The sequence below is a fragment of the Nannospalax galili genome, unplaced genomic scaffold (genome assembly GCF_000622305.1).
Source record: "Nannospalax galili isolate Female #2095 unplaced genomic scaffold, S.galili_v1.0 scaffold207, whole genome shotgun sequence".
Taxonomy (NCBI): domain Eukaryota; kingdom Metazoa; phylum Chordata; class Mammalia; order Rodentia; family Spalacidae; genus Nannospalax; species Nannospalax galili.
In genome coordinates, this window is record NW_008358517.1 from 5,981,943 (window position 1) to 5,993,369 (window position 11,427).

An 11,427-nucleotide genomic window follows, 5' to 3' on the forward strand; every position below is an offset into this window, starting at 1 on the left:
GTTTAGCTCCTTAGCCCATCTTTTAATTGGGTTGCTTCTTGTCTTGATTCTCTGTTTTTTGAGTTCATTATATATCCTGGATATTAAACCTCTCAGATGTGTCGCTGGTGAAGATTTTCTCCCATTCTGTGGGTTTTCTGTTCACTTCCCTGGTTTCCTCCTTTGATGTACAGAAGCTTTTTAGTTAATGAGTTATTCTGAGATATTTATTTATTTATTTGCAGCTTTTGTGAAGGGGAGTGTTTCCATTTACTCTTTCTCTGATTGTTTGTTATTGGTATATAGAAAGGCTACAGACTTTTGTAGATTAATTTTGTAATCTGCCACTTTACTGAATGTGTTAATTTCTAGGAGTTTTCTGGTGGAATTTTTGGCGTCTCTTAGATATAATATCATATCATCTGCAAAAAGGGATAATTTGATCTTTTCTTTTCCAATTATTACTCCTTCAATTTCTTTCTCTTGTCTTATTTCTCTTGCAAGAGTTTCAAGCATTATGTTAAAGATTAGTGGAGACAGTGGACAGTCTTGTCTGGCTCCTGATTTCAATAGGAATTCTTCCAGTTTTTCTCCATTTACAATGATGTTGGCTGTGGGTTTGTTATAAATGGCTTTAATTATGTTGAAGTATGTTCCCACCAGTCCAATTCCCTCTAGGACTTTGAACTTAAATACATGTTGAATTTTGTCAAAGGTCTTCTCTGCATCTATTGAGATGACCATGTGGTTCTTGTCTTTGAGTCCATTTATATGATTTATGATGTTTATTGACTTATGTATATTGAACCATCCCTGTATCTCTGGAATAATGCCAACTTGATCATGGTGGATGATCTTCTTTGATGTGTGTTTGTGTGTGGTTTTCAAGTATTTTGTTGAGAAGTTTTGCATCTATGTTCATTAAGTATATGGGTCTATAATTTTTTGGTTGTATCTTTACCTGGCTTTGGTATTAGAGTGATGCTGGCTTCATAGAAGGAATTTGGAAGTTCTCCCTCCATTTCTATCTTTTGGAATAAATTTAGTAGCATTGGATGTACATCTTCTTTAAATGTCTGATAGAATTCTGCTGTAAATGCATCTGGTCCTGAGCTTCTTTTAGTCAGGAGGTTTGGTATTGCTGTTTAAATTTCTTTATGTGCTATAGGTCTGTTTAAGCAGTTGATCTCTTCTTGGTTTAGTTTTGGTGGTTCCTGTGCTTTTAGATACCTGTCCATTACTTTTAGATTTTAAAATTTTTAAAATTTGTATAGGTTTTTAAAGTATTTCCTTATAATGGTCTGGATCTTTTGGTGTCTGTTGTGATGTTTCCCCTTTCATCTTTGATTTTGTTCATTTGGAGGTGCTCTTTCTTTCTTTAGGTTAGCTGGGCTAGTAGTCTGTCAATCCTGTTTACCTTTTCAAATAACCAGCTTTTGGATTCATTGATTCTTTTTATTGTTTCCTTTGTTTCTATTTCATTAATTTCTACTCTGATTTTGGGGGTTTTTTTTCTTGTCTTCTGGGTTTGGGTTTCAGTTTTTTTGTTGCTTTTCAAGTGTTTTGAGTAGCAATGTTAAGCCATTTATTTGTGCTCTTTCTGATTTTTTTAATATAGTCACTTAGAGCTATAAATTTCCTTCTAAGGACTGCTTTCAACGTGTCCCAGAGGTTTTGTTGTGTTGTATTGTCCTTTTCATTTAGTTCCAGGAATACTTTTATTTCTTTCTTAATTTCTCCTTTGATCCATTCATCATTTGGGAGTTTGTTGTTTAATCTTCATGTGTTCATGTAGTTACTAGGGTTTCTTCCAGTGTTAATTTTAAGACTTATTGCATTGTGCTCTGATAGAATGCATTGAATTATTTCAGTCTTTTTGTATTTGTTGAGGTTTGTTTTGTGCCCCAGCATATGGTCGATTTTGGAGAAAATTCCATGGGGCGCTGAATAGTAAGTATATTCTTTGGTGCTTGGGTGGAATATTTGGTAGATGGCTCTTAGGCCCATTTGATGTATGGTATATTTAATTAAGCTATCTCTCTGTTAATTCTCTGTCCTATTGACCTATCTAATGGAGACCATGGGGTATTGAAGTCCCCTACTATTAATGAGTTGGGATTAATCTGGGTCTTAAGGTCCTGTAGTACTGTTTTTATGAAGTTGAGTGCACCAGAGTTTAGTGAATATATGTTCAAGATTGTAATATATTCTTGGTCAATTGTTCCTTTGACCAGAATGAAGTGGCCCTCTTTATCTCTTCTGATTAGTTTTAGTTTAAAGACTATTTTATCAGATATTAGAATTGCAACACCTGCTTTTTTCTTAGTACCATTCGCTTGGTATATTTTTTTCCTTCCTTTCACCTTAAGGTAGTGTCTGTCCTTGAAAGTGAGATGAGTTTCTTGCCAACAATAAAAAAATGGGTTTTGTTTCTTAATACATTCACCTAGTCTGTGTCTTTTGACTGGGGAGCTCAGTCCATTTATATTTAAAGTTATTAATGAAAGATGTGTTTAGAATCCTGTCAATTTTATTTCTGTTCATATTCTTGGTATAGCTGTGCATTTACACAGTTATACCTTCACTGAGTTTCTTTCTGTAACCTCTTCAGTATAGTCATTCCTTTCTTCAATTCTTTGTATTGCTTCCAGAACTCTCTGAAGGACTGGTCTTGTGGACATGAATTCTTTCAGCCTATTTATGTCATGGAAGATTTTTCTTTCCCCTTCAACTATGATAGACGTTTTGGCTGGGTAAAGTAATCTAGGTTAGCATTTGTGGTAATTTAGAACTGGGAATACTTTGGTCCAGGCTCTCCTGGATTTCATTGTTTGTACTGAAACAAAAGTAATCCTGATGGGCTTTCCTTCATATGTGACTTATTCTTTTTTTTTCACAGCTTTCAGTATTCTCTCTTTATTCTGTATGTTTACTGTTTTTACTATGATGTGCCATGGAGAGTTTCTTTCTGGTCCTATTTGGTGTTCTATATGCTTCTTGTATTTGTATGGGCATGTCTTTCTTTAATTTTGGGAAACTTTCTTCTATAATCCTGTTGAAGATCTCTTCCATACCATTATCTTGAGATTCTACTCCTTCCTGTATGCCTATGATACATAAGATTTGTCTCTTTATGTTGTCACACAATTCCTGCATATTCCATTCTTTTGTTTTCTTAAATTTTTCATAATCTTTGCTTGTGCGGTCTAGTTTGTCCACTTTATCTTCCAGTCTTGATACTCTGTTTTCTATTTCATTCATCCTATTGGTGAGGCTTTCTCCTGTCGTTTCTCATTGGCTGAGTATTTCACTTCCTTCTTCATTTCAGCCTGAGTGGTCTTCAGTATTTCTAGCTGCATTCAGAAGTTTATCCCTATCTTCCTTCAGTTCTTTGATTTCTTTGTGTGTTCTTTAAATCCACTGAATTCTTTTATCATGTTTATAATTGTTCTTTTGGGTTCCATGGCCTGTGTTATCTCTATTCCATGTCCTGTGTTATCTCTGGGGGGATCTCATTGTGCTCCTCTAGAGGACTGTTGGTACTTGGTGGGGATATATTATTTTGCTTTTTCATGTTATTATTTTTTTCTCTGTGGTTTTGACATGTGGATTTCTTTTGTAGTTTCTGATCCTTGTGTGAAATTCAAGCCTTCCTTTGTTGAGTTTATGTCTGCTTCTTTTGGAAATTTTATGTGCCTTTGTGGTTTACTTGTTGACCATGAAAAGCTGGCTGGTCTAGGCTTCAGGTTCTCTTTTGATTTTATATTGGAGTGGCCAAATTGCTTTCATCTTCAGGAGTTCCCACAGAGGCCCAAGTCAGATGCGGGTCAGATGCTCTCAGACTTTCTCCTAAGTCTGGATCCCTCCAGGAAAGATGCCGACCTCAAGAATTTGGGGGTGGGCTGGCCTAGTAGCAGGGCCCAGGAAAGATGCTGGTCCCAGGAAGCTCATGGCTATGCCACCCAGGGATGCAAAGGGAGGTGGGGGTGGGAGGAGGCCCCAAGGGCTCCTGGGGACTACTGGGAGGAACTGGATTGGTCTGGATGCAAAAGAGGAAGCAGGGGTGACTCTGGGCCAAGAAGTCATCTCAGGGGTCTGGGGTGCCAAGACAAGATATGGGTCAGTACCCAGGGCAGGATGAGAGAGTGGGTGGGGGAGCTGGGAGTGTGAGTGAGGCTGGGGGAGTTAAGTCACAGTGGAAGCTATGGGACTTACCTAGGAAAGATGCTAGCACCAAGCAGGCAGTGGCTGTGCAACCCAGGGATGCAAAGGGAGGTGAGGGCAAGAGCAGGCCCAGAGGGCTCCTGGGCACTGCAGGGAGGAACTGGGTTGGTCTGGATGCAAAGGATCAGGAAGCAGGGGTAATTCTGAGCCAAGAGTTCAGTCCAGGGGTCTGGGGTGTCAAAACAAGAAATGGGCCAGTTCCCAGGCTAGGAGGAGAGATCGTGGGAGAGTTGGGAGGATGAATGGGTCTGGGGGAGTCAAGGTGCAGTGGGCACCATGGAACTTACCCAGGAAAGATGCTGGCACCAGGAAGCTAGTGGCTATACCACCCAGGGATGCAAAGTGAGGTGGGGGCCATGTACTGGTATCTTATTCACAAATAAGTAGTCTGTAGCCTCTTGGTGTCTGTTTATTGACAAGTTGTGGGTGTCTGTGTTAATCACCATCTTCTGCATTAGAAACCTTTTCTGATGAGAGTTGAAAGATGCATTGATCTATGGGTATAACAATGTCATTAGGAGTCAATATGATAACTATTTAGTAGAAAACTACTATTGGGTTCTCCCCTATGTCCTTTGTCCTGTCTAGCCTCAGGTTCCTAAGCCTGATATCAATGTCAGGTATGCACTCAATCCTATGAAGTGGACCTTAAATACATAAAGAGTGATTGGTTACTACCATATTTGTGCCACTATTGCACTGGTGTGTTTCTCTTGTTAGGTAAGTTGTTATTGAACTTCACAGGTTTCACAGCTGGGTAGCATTGATGACTGTTTTCTTCATTCTGGTAGCATGTATAGCACCTTCTAGCAGTGTGGACACTAGTCAGTAGAGACAAAGCTCTGAATCCAGCAGCAGCTTGATTTCTCCTTGTTTGTTCTACAGCTCATGTGTGTGGTATCTTCAGCAATACAGTCTTAACATCCAGTTCCGGTAGGACTTAGAGCAGGGGTGATGGCCATTATTGTTTGAGGGACATGGAACCCCTGATCAAAGGCTTCAAAACCTTCCTGGAATATAGATTTCTTTTTTTACATTAGCCTATGTTGTCTAGAAGGGGCAATGTCCCCCTATTATATGGAAATTCCTCTTAACCTCATATTATAATACATATGTATATACTTTAAGAAGCTTCTATTGTGGTAAGTTTCTTTATGGCTTTTTATAAAGGCTTTTAGTGTTACTTTTCTCTCCTCTGCCATGGCCCCCTATTCCTTACCCTATTTAATCCTTCCTAGTCTAATATTCCCCTTTCCCTTCATATCACTGCATTCTACCACCTTTCCTAGGATGCCCCCCCTTCCCATGGCTGTTTATTATTTCTTAACCTCTCAAAGTCTTCAAATTGAAACATGCATATCTAAGATTTTAAAGCAACCATCCACCTATAAGAATCTTTTGATACCCTAAGTCAAATAGAGGGAAAAGTGGGAAATACACTGGAACTTATAGGTATGGGAAAGGACTTTCTGAACAGGACTCCTATAGCACTAGTATTGGGCCCAACAATTAGTAGATGGAACCACACAAAACTAGAAAGCTTCTGTACATCAAAGGGCACCATCATTCAAGTGAATAGGCAATCTACAGAATGTGAAAAGGCCTTTACCAGCTATAGCTCTGACAGAGGGTTAATATCTAGAATATACAAAGAATTCAAAAAACTAAACATCAGAAAAGCAAACAAACCAATTAAAATTGGGGACAGGACCTGAGTAGGGAGTTCTTTAAAGATGAAACAAAAATGGCTGAGAACTACTTTAAAACATGTTCAACATCTTTAGTCATCAGGGAAATGCAGATTAAAATCACTTTGAAATTTCATCTTACCCTAGTCAGAATGTTAAAAAATCCAAAAAAATCATGACAAATACTGTCAAGGATATGGGGAAAATGAACTCATCTGTTGCAGGTTTCCTTGTGGGTCCAGCCCACGAGGGACTGAGGGAACGAGGGTTCTGGCCAAGGTGGGGGTGAGCGGCGTGGAGCCAATACACAGACACCAGGAGTCAGGTGGAAGCAGGCACTAGGCAAGGTGCTGCAGACTTATTTATTGCTGGAAAGGGCAGGCCTTATACATCTCTCTCCCTGCCCCCAGTGTCCCGTATGCTGATGTGTCGCTCCCTGATAGATCCCCTCATCCAGGCCGCTCACGTTATCAGTCTCTAGGTCGAGGGGCATATTAGGTTGGCTCTTTTGTGGAAGTGCGGGCTGTGCTCTCAAGGCAGAAGCTGTGCTCTCTAGTGTGGCCTGTGCTTAGGCCTGGCACTTCCTCTCCTACACTCATCCACTGTTGGCGGGAGTACAAACTGGTACAAACACTAGGGAAATCAGTGTGGACATTCCTTAAAAAGCTCAAATTGATCTACCATATCAACCAGCCATATCACTCTTGGGCATATACCCAAAAGACTCTATACCCTACTATAGAAATACATGTTCATACATGTTTATTACTACCCTTTTCATAACACCCGGAAATTGAAACCAACCTACTTGTCTATCAAGTGATGGATAATGAAGGTGTGGTATATACAAGGAAATATTATTCAGTCTTAGAAAGGATGAAATTTGAAGGTAATTGAATGGAAATCAAAATAATCATCCTGAGTGAGGTAACGCAGACTCAGAAAGGTAAACATCATGCTGCTCTTGACCTTATTTTCCAGTTAAAATGACAAGAACAGTTTCAAGAGAGAGAACATTCTAAAGGCATCTTTTTTCAAGTTCTTGTTGGTGTTATTTTCTGTATTCTTCATTCTCTAAATTATGAGTAATTAATTAAAGATTACACATGGTAAGCAGACAGGCAGAATGATAGCCATCTTTAAAAGGGAGATTCACACTGTGCCCTATCATTCTTACCTTAAAATTTTGAATTAAGAAAAGATCAAAGAGAAATGTAATTTCTTCTATGTGCTAAATATGGATCCTTATATTTACAGACAATTATGCCGGTTACCACTCATCAAAGAAGCTTCTTTTGCAACAGACAGAGACTATTACAGAGTGCCACAACTTGTCACACACAGAGATTAAATGTCTGAAATGCCCAACTCTTAAGTGACACATCTACAATGGAACCTCTACACCTAAAGCTCATGGGACATAGTGGAACAAAGGGTAGGGAGAATACTAATGCACCTCTCAGCTCTCATCAATGAAGTTCCCTCATGCAACAGAGGGCAATGAACACAAAGGGCCACAAATTGGCCAAAACACAGAGAATTAAGAGTCTGCAGAGTGTGGGTCCTTGAACAAGATTCCTACATTGTCTCACCCACCCAGGACTCAGGGACTATTGTGGAAGTAGGCACAGCAAGACTGTAGGACCCACAGGAGGAGATGTATGACCTTATGGAAATAGAGTCCTACAAGCTCTAGAACCTTGCCCATATGGACTTACAGCAATGGTGTCAGCATGCACAAGACCCATGCAAACTCAAGGAGACAAAAATCCAGCATAAAACTGGGGAAATGGGCAGTAGGCTCAATCTTGAGTGAAGAACTATTGGGCAGCTGACTACTGCTGGGTGAGGAGAAGGTCATATTCCTTAAGGGAGAGACCCTAGATAGGCTGACTAAATCCCAGTGGATGAACTTGCACTGAGGGACATCTAGGGACAAAAACTTGACTAGATAGGTCTTAACATAATTGGCAGAATGCATGAAACCCAGTGGAGGGCTACAGGAGAGTGCCGATGGGGAAGGGGTATAAAGAAGGTTAAGATATTGTTTATGAAATATGCAAAAAATCAATTAAAAATATACAAAAATTTAAATTTGAAAAAAGATCAAAAGAGATAGTAAAATTTAACCCAGAAGGTAGCCAAGATCCTCCTTAAGTTATAAGTTGACTGACTTCCATAATATATGTAAGGCCAATATCTACTACAGAAGATTTACAAATGGTGGGTCTTGCACAGACAAGATTTAACCAGGCAAGAAAATAAAATTAATTTAAATAAAAATTCATTAAGGTCATAGTGTATTAAAGTCATGTACTAAGAGAAAATACTCCAAGTGGATTCTACCTTCTTCATGAAGGTAAGAAAGAAGGATCAGATACAGAAAAACCCAGGTCTTGTCAGTGAGAAAAGCAACTAAGTCTGACTTTTCCTTGTGGTCACTCACTAGAGGATGAAAATAAAAATGCCCTGGAGATCAAAATACAGAGAGGTGACAACACACCCCTATCCTGTATCTGTTTAACTGAGATCTAAAACAATGTCTACATTCAAACCTGGATTAAAATTAAATTGGACACTAAAAATGGCCTCTAAAGGGAAATTTCCAAAATAGGAGAAAGGATACTTTTTTCAAATTTTGCCTCCATTTACAGAGATAAGCTAGTTGTGGGTATAAGCTTTCAGTCTTTTCCATATCTGTTCACGCCAAATATAGCTAGAGAAAAACGTTATAAAATTTAGAGATATAACTGTCGGGGGCCGTGTTCCACAGTGGCCTTCCGAGGCCCTCGATCCAGAGCGGTGTCCACACAGCGCAGAGCCGGCTGCCCTGCGGGGTCCGAGCCCATTCTGGCGCCAGAAGGAGCGGTGGAAAATGGCAGACAAGGCATTGTTTGTGCTTCTCCATAAAAAGGTGTCCGGAGTGTAAAAGTCCGTGGAGCAGGGGGAACTGGAAAATGGACACTGTATTAGTAAGCAGGAAAGCATGGGGTTCCCAGTGGGACAAAGATTGATAGAAAGGTTTACAAAAGATACTGCAAGGTTCAAGGATGAATTAGCTATCATGAAGTTCATATGTAAAGATTTCTGGACTACAGTATTCAAGAAACAAATTGAGAATCTGAGGACAAATCATCAGGGCATCTATGTACTTCAGGATAACAAATTTTGGCTATTCTCAGCTGTCTGCAGGAAAACAGTGTTTAGAACATGCATCAAAGTATCTAGCATTTACATGTGGCTTAAACAGAAGTGGTTTGTCAAACTTGGGGATAAAATATATTGTAACCTCTGAAGTGTCTTCAATGCCTGCCTGCAAATTCCAGGTGATGATGTAGAACCTGTAGTACATACTGAAATGCAAGGCTCCCACAGTGTAAAGAGATAAGGTATTCCTGTATAAAGTGTTTCAAGTAATGATTTAGTTACATCCTTGGATATTTGTTTTGGAGCAAGGGTGTATTTCATTCTTTTCACACAGACCAAGTCAAAGTAGACAAAGGGCCATTCTACTGTGACCTAAACTTTACTGAAACTATTCACAATGATTTCAATTAACTAGACATTAAGATATAAGATTCTTTATTTTAAACATTATTTCCTTAGGGTGATATGTGTTTAACCATAGATTGAGAAAACAAACTCAGGGTTTGTTGAACTACCATATAGAAAAATATGCACCAATCAGAATTATTTGTATTCAAATGACCGAAATTGTTAAAATATGATTGTTTCAGTCATTTAAAAAGAAAAAACCCAATATGTTAAATTAAGCTTAATTTTTATTATATTGCTTATAATTAATTTCTATTGAGAGAATTTTTATGCTTATATAAGAATTTCATTTATACATTGTGTGTATATATAAATACATATGTGACTATCTAAATTGCTTGACAGTGTATTTTCATTTTACTAGATGAAATAGATGGTGTCCTCGAAGTGAAATGTGGATTAGTTTAAATGTGAATTTGGTAATTCTAGTGCTAGAGAATAGTAAGTATGTTGGAAAGGAAATGTGTATATATATATATGTGTGTGTGACTATCTAAATTGCTTGAAGTTGTATTTCATTTTAATAGATGAAATAGATTACAGCATTGGTGTCCTTGACGTGAAATACAGATTAGTTTAAATGTTAATTTGGTAATTCTAGTGCAGAGAATAATAAATATGTTGGAAAGGAATTTTTATGCTTTTTCCTGCTTCAGTCTTGATTTTGAACTTTTCTCCTCTTCCATGGAAGTCCTGGTGAAGGTTCTGAGATCTTTGTCTTTATACCATTATTTACACAAGGGCAGAAGGGTAGTTAGCATTCCAAATCCCAGCATTCACTGGGTCCCATCTTCTCCTTTAGTTGGTGTTAGCACTCATCTAGTATACCTCTTTCCAAGTCCTTTGTCTTAAATTATCTGGCTTAAGCAGATAGTTCTTAGATATTTTTGAAACTCTGCATGCTGATTTAAAAATTGTATTAAGCTGTGTGTGATGACTGCCTTGTTGGGGTTCTTTAGGAGAAAAACTGATTGAATATATATATTCATATTCATATATGGGGATTATTAGATTGGTTTTATAGGATAGGGTCCAGGTAGTCCAACAACAGCTGTGCCACACTGGAGAGGTTGAGATTTCGGTACTTGCTCAGTCCACAAGGCTGAGCAAGGACTGCCTCAGTGGTCCCAATCTGGTGCTGAAGACATGAAGGATTCCTGGAAAGCTGGTGGTCTTCTGTCTATGGTGGAATTTGAAGAGGTTGATTTTTATATCAGAGTAAGAATGCCATGGCAACAGGATCAATAAACTGATCAGCTCTCACTGATAAAGGGAAGCAGGCAAAAAGTGAACGTTTCCTTTGCCATGTCCTTTTGTCTGACTGCCACCAGAAGGTGCTGCCCATACTTAGGATGGGTCTTCCCCCTTCAAATAATTTAATCAAGAAAGTTCCCCAGGGAGTGCCCAGTGGCTTATGTTTTAGTTGATTCCAGATCCAGTGAAGTTGAGAACTAAGATCAACCATAACAGTGACACATGCTTGAATCTAAGCACTTAGGAGACTTAGGGGAATCTCAAGTTCAAGGTTTTCTTGGGCTGCATAGGGAAATCCTGTCTGAAAATAAACCAATTGTATTTGTTTTCCATGCATTAACAGCTAACAACAACAGTCTGTAACTCCAGTTCCAGGGTATTCAATGCCCTCTTCTGATCTTCACAGGCATTGCACAACATGGGTGCATTCATATACACACAGGCAATATACTCATACATATAAAAAAAATAATAGCCTCACCCTGCATCCCTGTTCAGCATGGAAGAAGCCAGAGCGGTCTGCATTCTGATTCCCTATTGGCAATTTGGGTAACATCTTCAAAAGATAGTGTGATTATTCAAGAATAGGAGGTAGGAATTGGCTAGGCAGTTAAGGTGAAAAGGAAAAGTAGTCAGTTTCTTGGCTAAAGTCAAAATGTCCTTGGGCCTCTTAGCAACATACTCTGTTCCAAAGGCCAAAAACGTCAAAAGTATTTTGGAGCTCTCA

General features: G+C 38.9%; 1 pseudogene; it reads left to right on the forward strand.

The window, feature by feature from the left end:
* Nucleotides 1-8,766: 8,766 nt before the first annotated feature.
* Nucleotides 8,767-9,229, forward strand: LOC103724643 (annotated as a pseudogene).
* Nucleotides 9,230-11,427: the final 2,198 nt, after the last annotated feature.